The sequence below is a fragment of the Chrysemys picta genome, chromosome 2 (genome assembly GCF_011386835.1).
Source record: "Chrysemys picta bellii isolate R12L10 chromosome 2, ASM1138683v2, whole genome shotgun sequence".
Taxonomy (NCBI): Eukaryota; Metazoa; Chordata; order Testudines; family Emydidae; genus Chrysemys; species Chrysemys picta.
Window position 1 is genome coordinate 282720507 of NC_088792.1, and position 12222 is coordinate 282732728.

Consider the following 12222-nt stretch of genomic DNA (forward strand, 5'->3'; position numbering starts at 1 on the left):
TTTTCTTTTGTTTGTCTGTATTTGAACTAAATTAACTGCATGCTGATAATGAACAACAAAATAACTTTGGCCTAAGGCTTACCGTGAATTGCAATCCAAGGAAGAAGAATAGCTTTTGTATACAGCCATCCATGTATTCACCTCCCCAATGAGTTCTGCACATCATCTCTGTAATTTACTGTATCAGCCATTTTATGGCTTCAGCTCTCATCCTACCAGCAGGTCCTCCTGAGCAAATTGCCTTGCACAAAGACTGTGAGATGTGTAGTCTTGGATCCTTTCCCAAACATAAATCACCTACTCAGAGAGGCTGTGAAATGAAATCTCGCTTCACTTTTATTTTTAAGGAACAACTTAGATCTGAGATTCCTGCTTTGGGGCGGAAAGCAGTGTGGCCTCTTTGTCCTGCATTTACTGGATGAAGGACAATTACTGCTCTCCAATTTAATTTCCTTCTCCATACCAATTTCTTTTGGCTGCTCGTTCTTTTGTGATATTAAATTGGCTCTGGTGTTATTCCAGGTTAATTAAATGGTAGGCATGGGTTGGTGTTAACACCAGTAAGAGAACAACTGGAAACGTTCTGAGGCCCAATTCCACATCTAACTGAATACTGTGTCCCTGGAAACCAACCAGTCTGATCAGTGTCCAAGAACATCTCCAAAGGAAGACATGCCATAGCACCTGGGAAAGGTGTAACCATATCACAACAGACAGTAGAGTCTAGGGCCCCAGCATATCCACTTTATCTCCTTCAACATAACCAGTGGGTGCTTGTGCCTTGGGACCCAACCCAGGGCTCTTAGAAGTCAATGGAACTCTTTCCCATTAAATTCAATAGTCTTTGAATCAATCGCCAGTCGCTGAATGTCTTAAATCCTATAATAAAAGGAAGGTTGGTTGCCACAAGAGAAATAGAAAGATGAATAAAAGATATGTGAATTGGAGAAACCATGATAAGAAAATTATTTCTTTTATTTCTCTTAGGGATTCCCTGAAGGCTGACATGGTCATATTTTACCACATAAATTTTCTGTAGAACATCAGCACTTTTAATAAACCCGAATCATCAAAATTCAAGCGGATGTTTTAAAGCATTTTCTCTAGTGTTGTTAGACATGTCATTCAAAAACACAGTCTGTAGCCTGCACTCAGTTATTAACATTTCACTTAGCCTAGGAGGTCAAGCCTATGGCTTCCTGAATAGAGAAGCATCCTCACTGCTGCGTAAGTGTGAAATGCAACATCAGGGATACAAAGTCAGTGCAAACTCACCAGCTCTCTTGGTCTGATAATGATGATGATGGATTCTCCCGTCACTTTGACCCGTGAGTATTCAGTGAGTATTGACTTCAGTTGTTGGTTTATTTGTTTTTATGGCTTCTCACATGGGAAGCGAGTCCAATCCTGTATTTGTCTTGCTAGTGTAGTGGTTGTTGAGTGGAGGGTTTGACGCATTGGCCTTATGACGTGCAATCTTCTCCTGTAAAGACCTCACATGCCACCCCTCAAAAGTGGACATGGCCTTTTGGCACCCCTCTCCATCTGGGTCTGTCCAGTGCAATGAATTCCCAGCTTTTAATATCTATCTTGCCTGCTTTGAGGTGGGCCTTCGTGGTGTCTTTGTATTTGAGAATATGACAACCCTTAGAGCAGGTTTCCATGGTCGGCTGGCTGTAGAACATCACGAACCTTCTTCTTTATTTGTTGGGCTGCAGAGATTGTGTCCATGGTGCCACGGCCAACACAAAAGCCACACTGTGACTCTGGTTAGATTGAGTCCACTAGCTGAGAGACTGCCCGCTAATGAATACTACAATAATGATACAATCTGCCTATGTCACTACGGCCAGATACTAATGTCTAAGAATCCACTGCCATTTAAACCAGTGACATGAAATGAGGGTTATTGAAGTGCCTCTGCTCATAAAATAAAGGCCTATTTAGAAAAGGAATATATACATTTTCTCTCTGAGGGGAGACTAGAGAGGGAGGCCCTCATTACTTGAGTGACTCCTCCCTCAACACTGAGTGTGCCTGTAACGAATGATGGGGCAATTGACTACTAGCCCATCACAGGATGGTCCCTTCACCCATCACTTGATGGGGTGGGTATTCAGACTAGGCAGGGTAGGTAGCTTAATGTTAGGATCGTGTTATACTGTTGTACTCTGAGACTATCCACAATTACTACCCAGTCTTGAGGCCCTTGCTCAGAGTGAAATTAACCCATGAATAGGCGTGATACCCCTTAAGCCCCACTTAGAGTCTTCAGTATAAGTCTTTGGTGCACCAGGGTGAATTTCGCCCCACTGAATTCAATTGGCGTTTGCTTGAATAAGGACCAAATGAAAATAGAATTGTGATTTGACCATTATTTTTTAGTACAGTGTCCCTGCTCCCGGTATGTCTATTTACAAAGCACTGTGGACTCCCAAATAATGTGTAACCATTTTCTTCCACACTGATCAACAATATTAGATAAAAATTAGGGCTGTCAATTAATCGCAGTTAACTAATGCGATTAATCTCAAAAAAATTAATTGTGATTAATCGTGCTGTTAAACAATAGAATGCCAACTGAAATTTATTAAATATTTTGGATGTTTTTCTGCATTTTCATATATATTGTATTCTGTGTTGTAACTGAAATCAAAGTGCGTGTTATTTTTGATTAAAAATATTTGCACTGTAAAAATGATAAACAAAAGAAATAGTATTTTTCAATTCACCTCATACAAGTACTGTAGTGCAATCTCTTTGTCGTGAAAGTGCAACTTACAAATGTAGATTTTTTTGTTTGTTCCATAACTGCACTCAAAAACAAAACAATGTAAAACTTCAGAGCCTACAAGCCCTCTCAGTCCTACCTCTTGTTCAGCCAATCACTAAGACAAACAAGCTTGTTTACATTTAAAAGAGATAATGCTGCCCTCTTCTTATTTACAGTGTCATCAGAAAGTGAGAACAGGCATTTGCATGGCACTTCTGTAGCTGGCATTGCAAGGTATTTACGTGCCAGGTATGCTAAATATTCGTATGCCCCTTCATGCTTCAGCCACCATTCCAGAGGACATGCTTCCATGTCGATGACGCTTAAAAAAATAACGTGTTAACTAAATTTGTGACTGAACTTCTTGGGGGAGAATTTTATGTCCCCTGCTCTGTTTTACTCGCATTCTGCCATATATTTCATGTTTTAGAGTCTCGGATGATGGCCCAGCTCATGTTGTTCATTTTAAGAACACTTTCACAGAAGATTTGACGAAACACAAAGAAGGTACGAATGTGAGATTTCTAAAGATAGCTACAGCACTCGACCCAAGGTTTAAGAATCTGAAGTGCCTTCCAAAAGCTCAGAGGGATGAGGTATGGAGCATGCTTTCAGAAGTCTTAAAAGAGCAACACTCTGATGCGGAAACTACAGAAGCTGAACCACCAAAAAAGAAAATCAATCTTCTGCTGGTGGCATCTGATTCAGATGATAAAAATTAACATGCATTGGTCCATTCTGCTTTGGAGCGTTATCGAGCAGAACCTGTCATCAGCATGAACGCATGTCCCCTGGAATGGTGGGTGAAGCATGAAGGGACATATGAATCTTTAGCACAGTGATCGGCAACCTTTCAGAAGTGGTGTGCCGAGTCTTCATTTATTCACTCTAATTTAAGGTTTTGCGTGCCAGTAATACATTTTAACATTTTTGGAAAGTCTCTTTCTATAAGTCTATAATATATAACTAAACTATTGTTGTATGTAAAGTAAATAAGGTTTTTAAAATGTTTAAGACGCTTCATTTAAAATTAAATTAAAATGCAGAGCCCCCCGGACCGGTGGCCAGGACCCGGGCAGTGTGAGTGCCACTGAAAATCAGCTCACGTGCCGCCTTTGACACGTGTGCCATAGGTTCCCTACCCCTACCACACATCTGGCATGTAAATGCCTTGCAATGCCAGCTACAAAAGTGTCATGCAAATGCCTCTTCTCACTTCATATTCTGTGTTGTAATTGAAATCAATCTATTTGAAAATGTAGAAAACATCCAAAAATATTTAAATAAATGGTATTCTATTATTGTTTAACAGAGCGATTAATTGCAATTCATTTTTTTAATCGCTTGACAGCCCTAATAAAAATCATAAATTCTCAGGAACCACAGCTGGAAAGGACCCCCTTGACCATTCTGTGTCTCTCACACTTTCACCATTGCCTCGCAGCATAGAATCTGCTTCATGCTAGCAATAACGACGCTCTGACATAGCGCTTTTCATCCATGGACCTGAAAGCACTTCACCAGGGAGATCAGCATCTCTAGTCCCCATTTTATAGGTTGGGAAACTGAGGCAAAGAGACTTGCCCACAATCACCCAGCAGCAGAGCTGGGAATGTAAACCTAGTCTCCCAAGTCCCCATCTATTTCTCGCTCTACTAGACCACACTATTGTTAAAGAACACTCCTGTCTTTTCTTACTGTTGCCAGCCATGTAGTCAGCTTGGCCTAGGGAGATGTGCCAGAGCATGACTTTTACCTCCCGCAGATTGCCAAGTGCTAAGTACTGTCAAGGAGAAGACGAGTTTAGATTTGGGAGGCTGTGACAGATTTCTCTGATTTGTCCCTAAAGTCACTAGGAAATCAGATCCTCACCAGGGTGGCTGATGCTGTCCTTTTGCCCTGCACTCTGTCCTGCTCCCTAGGTAGTAAAAAGTCTTTATGTTTGGCAGGTCACTAAAAAAAAAAAAAAATCATCCTGTTTATTTTATGGGTAACTTCATTAGCGAGAAACAGCAAGGACTGAAATACAGGGCTGTAAAATCCAAGTTAGGTTTGTAATGTAATGTAATTCGAGTAATTAGTCCACTTACACTTTTTAATGTGGTCTCCTGGTTTCCAAAGTGCTAAAATGCTTCTTAAAGCCTGTTCCAAAGATTTGGTTTAGGTTGCACCTCGGGTTTGAGAATCAGAAAGCAGGGCACACATCAATGCTTTACAGCAATGGTCCCCAATGCGGTGCCCGCAGGCGCCATGGCACCCACCTAGTGCCCAGCAGGGGAGAGAAGCCGCAGCTCCACATCTGACGGGGACAGAGAACTCCGGGGCTGGGGGCGCCGGTGTTCTCTGTCCCCGGCAGGCGCAGGGGCCCGCCTAGTGCCCAGCAGGGGAGAGAAGCCGGGGCCCTGCGCCTGCTGGGGACAGAGAACTCAGGGGCTGTGGGCGCCGGTGTTCTCTGTCCTCGTGGCTTCTCTCTTCTCTCTGGATTCATATATGATGTAATATTAAATATGATGTTTTTCGTATTATTTAATGTACACATACAAAATAAGCCATGACAAATTGTTGGCGCCCGCCACACTCTTCTGAAAACATGAATGTGCTACTGGCCACAAAAAGGTTGGGGACCACTGCTTTAAAGGGATAGTGCCAGACAGGAGCAGCCTTGGCTGTTTCGCTAGCCAGGGCGGAAAACATTTTTGGCCCCCCTACTCAAGCAAAAACAAAACAACAACAACAAATGCTGGCCAATGGGCGAAGCAAAAACGAATGGTCAGCCAATGAGAGTGGAGAAAACAAACAAACAAAAGAGCCAAGGGTCACAGTGGTATGGCGCTACCTGGAACAAGGCGCCCAGGGAGATCATCTTGCTCACCTGCCCTTAGAACAGACCCTGGCGCCAGACCATCCGCTGGCGGAAATTGGCGTAGCCCTATTGAATTCAATGGAGCTACGCTCGTTTACTCCAGCTGAGGCTTTGGCCTTTGAAGTACTTTCCATGCATATCTCGAAAACCATTAGCAAAAATAGTTGATTATCGCTGTGACATTGCACTCTATATGATTTTATGAAAATATGCTAATGTAATTGGAATATGCTTTATACAAAAGGTCTCTTGTAAGGTATCATTACGAAGCTTATAATCTACTCAGTGTGATCATCCTATTTGTATAAATGTACCACTCTTGTATCGAAAACTAGAAATAGGAAATATAACTCTGAGGGCCTATTGTAATTATGCAAAGTGTGGGCCATTAATGGTGGTTTGAAATGTTGATGACTCCCATTAATTAGGACAATTGACTACAGATGGCTGTGTTTTACCTGTAAGTCTTCCTCTATACTGTGCTGGCAAGGGGTAATGAAATCTTACAGTGACATGTGATCACGTCACCTGAACTGGAATCCATCTTTAACCTGGTGCTTTTCCATTGAGAAGTAGGGGGTGGGGACCCAGAGGGACAAAGGATTCCCGCCTTATGCAAAAGATATATAAGTGGGTTGAACAAAGAAGAGGGAGAGCCACCATGAGGACTCCCCTAGCTACCACCTGAGCTGGAACAAGGGCTGTACCAGGGGAAAGGATTGTGCCCAGACTAGGAAGGCGTCCAGTCCATGAAAGAAACTTTTTGAAACATCTTTCAGGATGAGATATTATCTGTACTCAGTTGTATTACTGTATTAGTCTTAGATTTGCATGTTTTATTTTATTAAGAACATAAGAAAGGCCGTACCAGGTCAGATCAAAGGTCCATCTAGCCCAGTATCCTGTCTACCGACAGTGGCCAATGCCAGGTGCCCCAGAGGGAGTGAACCTAGCAGGCAATGATCAAGTGATCTCTCTCCTGCCATCCATCTCCACCCTCTGACAGAGGCTAGGGACACCATTCCTTACCCATCCTGGCTAATAGCCATTAATGGACTTAATCACCATGAATTTATCCAGTTCTCTTTTAAACGCTGTTATAGTGCTAGCCTTCACAACCTCCTCAGGTAAGGAGTTCCACAAGTTGACTGTGCGCTGCATGAAGAAGAACTTCCTTCGATTTGTTTTAAACCTGCGGCCTATTAATTTCATTTGATGATCCCTAGTTCTTGTATTATGGGAATAAGTAAATAACTTTTCCTTATCCACTTTCTCCACATCACTCATGATTTTATATAGCTCTAGCATATCCCCCCTTAGTCTCCTCTTTTCCAAGCTGAAGACTCCTAGCCTCTTTAATCTCTCCTCATATGGGACCCGTTCCAAACCCTTAATCATTTTAGTTGCCCTTTTCTGAACCTTTTCTAGTGCCAGTATATCTTTTTTGAGATGAGAAGACTACATCTGTACGCAGAATTCGAGATGAGGGCGTACCATCGGTTTATATAAGGGCAATAATATATTCTCAGTCTTATTCTCTATCCCCTTTTTAATGATTCCTAACATCCTGTTTGCTTTTTTGACTGCCTCTGCACATTGTGTGGACATTTTCAGAGAACTATCCACGATGACTCCAAGATCTTTTTCCTGACTTGTTGTAGCTAAATTAGCCACCATCATATTGTATGTATAGTTGGGGTTATTTTTTCCAATGTGCATTACTTTACCTTTATCTACATTAAATTTCATTTGCCATTTTGTTGCCCAATCACTTAGTTTTGTGAGATCTTTCTGAAGTTCTTCACAGTCTGCTTTGGTCTTAACTATCTTTAGCAGTTTAGTATCATCTGCAAACTTTGCCACCTCACTGTTTACCCCTTTTTCCAGATCATTTAAGAATAAGTTGAATAGGATCGGTCTGAGGACTGACCCTTGGGGAACACCACTAGTTACCCCTCTCCAGTCTGAGAATTTGCCATTAATTCCTACCCTTTGTTCCCTGTCTTTTAGCCAGTTCTCAGTCCATGAAAGGACCTTCCCTTTTATCCCATGGCAGCTTAATTTACATAAGAGCCTTTGGTGAGGGACCTTGTCAAAGGCTTTCTGGAAATCTAAGTACACTATGTCCACTGGATCCCCCTTGTCCACATGTTTGTTGACCCCTTCAAAGAATTCTAATAGATTAGTAAGTCACGATTTCCCTTTACAGAAACCATGTTGACTGTTGCTCAACAGTTTGTTTTTCTATGTGTCGGACAATTTTTATTCTTAACTATTGTTTCGACTAATTTGCCTGGTACAGACGTTAGACTTAATGGTCTGTAATTGCCGGGATCACCTCTAGAGCCCTTTTTAAATATTGGCGTTACATTAGCTAACTTCCAGTCATTGGGTAAAGAAGCTGATTTAAAGGACAGGTTACAAACCTTAGTTAACAGTTCCGCAACTTCACATTTGAGTTCTTTCAGAACTCTTGGGTGAATGCCATCTGGTCCTGGTGACTTGATCCTGTTAAGTTTATCAATTAATTCCAAAACCTCCTCTCGTGACACTTCAATCCGAGACCGTTCCTCAGATTTGTCACCTACAAAGGACGGCTCACGTTTGGGAATCTCCCTAACATCCTCAGCCGTGAAGACTGAAGCAAAGAATCCATTTAGTTTCTCCGCAATGACTTTATTGTCTTTAAGTGCTCCTTTTGTATCTCGATCATCAAGGGGCCCCACTGGTTGTTTAGCAGGCTTCCTGCTTCTGATGTACTTAAAAAACATTTTGTTATTACCTTTGGAGTTTTTGGCTAGCCGTTCTTCAAACTCCTCTTTGGCTTTTCTTACTACATTCTTGCACTTAATTTGGCAATTATGCTCCTTTCTATTTGCCTCACTAGGATTTGACTTCCATTTTTTAAAGGAAGTCTTTTTATTGCTCATTGCTTCTTTTACATGGTTGTTAAGCCACGGTGGCTCTTTTTTAGTTCTTTTACTGTGTTTCTTAATTTGGGGTATACATTGAAGTTGGGCCTCTATTATGGTGTCTTTAAAAAGCGCCCATGCAGCTTGCAGGGATTTCACTTTAGTCACTGTACCTTTTAACTTCTGTTTAACTAACCCCCTCATTTTTGCATAGTTCCCCTTTCTGAAATTAAATGCCACAGTGTTGGGCTGTTGAGATGTTCTTCCCACCACAGGAATGTTGATTGCTATTGTATTATTATTTTGCTTGGTAACTCACTTTGTTCTGTCTGTTACTACTTGGAACCACTTAAATCCTACTTTCTGTATTTAATAAAATCACTTTTTACTTATTAATTAACCCAGAGTATGTATTAATACCTGGGGGAGGGGGCAAACAGCTGTGCATATCTCTCTATCAGTGTTATAGAGGGCAAACAATTTATGAGTTTACCCTGTATAAAACGTATACAGGGTAAAATGGATTTATTTGGGGTTAAACCCCATTGGAAGTTGGGCATCTAAGTGTTAAAGACAAGAACACTTCTGTAAGCTGCTTTCAGGTAAGCCTGCAGCAGTTAGGGGACGTGATTCAGACCTGGGTCTGGGTTTGCAGCAGGCTAGTGCGTCTGGCTCAGACCAGGCAGGGCACTGAAGTCCTAAGCTGACAGGGCAGGAAAGCAGGGGCAGAAGTAGCCTTGGCACATCAGTAGGCAGCTCCCAACAGGGTTTCTGTGATCCAACCTGTCACAATTGCTATCTAGGTTTTTTGCATAATGGGAGGGAAAAAAGGGGGAGAAAGATGAAGAGACTTCTCCAGGGTCCTGCAGTGAAGCAATAGCAGAACCAAAAATTAAACCCAGCCCCGTCCACAGTATCTATGCTGAATCCCATTTACATTAAAAAATGGGAGAATCCAATTCCCAAAAAGTTGCTGGTATTACCGTGGTGAATCATGAACCCTGGAATAGCAAAGCCAAGGGCACCGTCCATTAGTGTTGCACAACCCTTAAACCGTTCTTAGTTTGGGTTCAGTTTAGATTATCACCCTAAACTGGATGTTTCTCAAATGTGCTTTAAGAGTATCCAAACTTTTTGGGTGTGCAAAATTACTGCCCAATGCTACAAGGTGTTCAACTCAATTGGGACTGAGGGCACTGAATATCTGGCAGGATTTAGGTTCTAGGGCTAGAAATCTCTCAAGAATTACAGGCTATTTTAGCAATTCATAGATTTGAGGACCAGAAGAGACAACTACAATGGTCTTATCTGATCTCCTGCATAGCACAGGCCTGTGATTCCTGCAGTGGAAAGAATTATTCTTCCCTTTTAAATATCTGCCCCAGATGTCACGAAAATACCATGTGAACTGAGGCGGACGCTCAAATGTACAGGGTTTGAAATATAAATCCATTCATCGTTGCTTGCTCCTCCTAAGTGCTCTTGACACATTTGCTAATGAATGAAGGCATTTGTGCTTAAACAGGATATTGGTTCCTTGCTAACTTATCTTCTCTTCCTACTGGATCTTGCAACAATGCTGAATTTGTAATGTCACTTATATAGAACTGGTTGGAAAACAGAATTTCCATCCTGTGGGAAAATTCCAACAATTCGGGGGCGAAGGGAAGGGAACTGTTTGGAATTGGAAAGAAAAGACAAATATAAAATTTCTTTCAGAAGAAAAATGAAAGGTGTCAATTCAGAAACAGTGAAATACTCCATTTCGATAATGACGAATAATTTCATGTCAATAATGTCTAAGTGTTGTTATATATCAACAACATTTTATAATTTATAATATAAACATGAAAATATGTCAATTTTCAAGTCTAAAAACATGAAAATAGCTGTTGAAATAAAACGTTTCAACGCCGTTATCTAAACTCCTTGTTTCAACACGCTCCTGTTGACAATGTAATGGAAATTGACACTGTTCCACAAAATGTTTCAATTTTTACTAAACAGTTTTCTGATGGAAAAACAGTGCTGCTGAAAAAATGTCAACCGGCTCTACTTTTATTGCTATGGCAATGGGTGGCCATGTCACAAATCCTGGGTTCTGACGTCCCTGGAAGACTGGCCAGAGGAGAGGGCTGAGCTGTGAGCGACGCTATTTTCTAAGCTGAACTAAGAGCAGAAGCAATGCAGGAAATGACTCCTCAAACAAAGGGGCCTGCTCACAGGTGCTATGACCAGGCTCTCTCCTGCATGGACGGGAGAATTCCAAGGAAGATGATGTCAATTCAGGAGGTGCTGTTGGTGACTTGGGAGAGTGATGCTCCAAGTCAGAACTCAGCCAATTCTCCAGTGTGGGGTTAGGAAAGACAGCGCTGCCTGTGAGATTCGAACGGTCCTCACGCCATGTCAGGAAAGGTCTTTCCAGAGAAGGGATGTATTAAACCTGGCAGCTGACCAGATTCTACTGCAGGTGATCACATTCCATTCAACTCAATTGCCCCTACAGTCTAAGGGCCTGATCCGAAGTGCAGTGAGGTCAATGGGACCCTTTACACTGACTTCAGTTGCATCGGTTGAGACATAGGCTATTCTCCTTCATTCCTGTGCGATAATATTAGTGTTCCCAGCCCATTCACATTGGCTCAAGGGTCCGGGTGTGTGCAAACTGCACCTGTTGCACCAATGGCTTCAGAAGCCCTCACCCCTGAGGGAAAGACAGGCTGTGTTTGCTGGGGATGGGCAGCTGAAACTTGCATTTGAGACTCCCAAGGAACCGCACCAGCAATGGCTGGTTTGAGGATGCAGTGAATCAGCATAACTCCTGTCCTTCACTTTCCCTAGCCAGCGGTGGGCTCCCGTTAAAAGGGCGTAATCTTGTACCACTGCAGCCCTCCTCCCGACAGATTGTCTAACCCAATGAATCTCCTGCTGCTGTCGTAACTCAATCTAGTCTACTGTAAGCAAACAGCTGCTGCTCTATGCCCCAGTGATACCTGCCTATCAGTTGGCAAAGTGCCTTAGGAGCCTTCGGGGGACAGGCATTGTATGTCAATGTGCTTCCTCAGGGAAGCCTCCTTTAAAGAAATCAAGCTCATGGGTCCCGATCCTCTTCTGCCTGGCCCCTGGCGTAGTCCTTTGCACCTGGGCAAGGTGAATGTGCAACACGACTGCCCGTGGGAGCAGATCCCGCTTTGCACAGGTGTAAATGGCCATGCAAGGCGTCAAGGCAGCGGGGAGAGTCAAGGGCTTGTTCTGATGTCCCATCTTTGGCAATATGGTTAGAACAAGGAACAATGGTCTCAAGTTGCAATGGGGGAGGTTTAGGTTGGGTATTAGGAAAAACTTTTTCAACGAGGAGGATGGTGAAGCACTGGAATAGTCATAGAATGTCAGGGTTGGAAAGGACCTCAGGAGGTCACCTAGTCCAACCCCCTGCTCAAAGCAGGACCAGTCCCCAGACAGATTTTTGCCCCAGATCCCTAAATGGCCCCCTCAAGGATTAAACTTACAATTCTGGGTTTAGCAGGCCAATGCTCAAACCACTGAGCTATCCCTCCCCCCTAGGGTTACCTAGGGAGGTGGTGGAATCTCCATCCTTAGAGGTTTTTAAGGTCAGGCTTGACAAAGCCCTGGCTGGGATGATTTCGTTGGGGATTGGTCCTGCTTTGAGCAGG